Raw genomic sequence first — 868 nt, forward strand, 5'->3', positions numbered from 1 at the left:
GGCTCGAGCTCACGAAACCGTGAGATCACGACCTGAGCCGAAACCAAGAGTCAGACGCTTAGCCGACTGAGCCATCCAGGTGGCCCTACAGTAATTTCCTTTTAAAATAAACTCCCTGAGGGGCGCCTGGGTGGCTCGGTCGGTTAAGCGTCCGACTTCGGCTCAGGTCGTGATCTCGCGGTCGGTGAGTTCGAGCCCCTCGTCGGGCTCTGTGCTGACAGCTCAGAGCCTGGAGCCTGTTTCAGATTCTGTGTCTCCCTCTCTCTCTGCCTGTCCCCCACTCATGCTCTGTCTCTCTCTGTCTCAAAAATAAATAAACGTTAAAAAAAATTTTTTTTAAATAAACTCCCTGAGTTTATGTCCTCACTTCGTCAGGACATCTATGAAAATCCGAATGCTACAGAGATTGGCATGGCCTCTGCCCGAAAGATCACACCCAAATTCGTGAAGCGGTCCAGATTTTCACAATGTTATGTCAGTGATACCTCAATAAAATAAATAGATAAAAGACCCTTATTTATCAGTACTATTCGCAGTAGCCAAAAGGCAGAATTGGCTCAAAATGCCCATCAGCAGATGAATGGGTAAATAAGATGTAGTCTATCCATACAGTAGAATATCATTTGTCCATAAAGAGCGATGAAATACTGATGCATGCTCCCACATGGATGGACCCCGAAAACATGATTCTGGGTAAAAGAAGTCAAGGACAAGAGGCCACACACTGTATGATTCCATCCGTGTGAAATCAGCACAGGCAGACCCACGGGGACCAAGAGTAGATTAGCGGCCGTGAGGGGCTGGAGGAGGTGGGGTTGGGGACACACTGCTTCACGGCGGTGGGGTTTTATTTTGGGGGGGGGTGGTG

General features: G+C 48.6%; 1 non-coding gene across 1 annotated transcript; it reads left to right on the plus strand.

Moving 5' to 3' along the window:
* The first annotated feature begins 359 nt into the window (after nucleotides 1-359).
* LOC125914942 (U6 spliceosomal RNA) lies at nucleotides 360-464 on the plus strand. Its single transcript, XR_007455494.1, has one exon. It is a non-coding gene; the product is annotated as a U6 spliceosomal RNA (small nuclear RNA).
* Nucleotides 465-868: the final 404 nt, after the last annotated feature.

The sequence above is a fragment of the Panthera uncia genome (genome assembly GCF_023721935.1).
Source record: "Panthera uncia isolate 11264 chromosome D3 unlocalized genomic scaffold, Puncia_PCG_1.0 HiC_scaffold_8, whole genome shotgun sequence".
Lineage (NCBI taxonomy): Eukaryota > Metazoa > Chordata > Mammalia > Carnivora > Felidae > Panthera > Panthera uncia.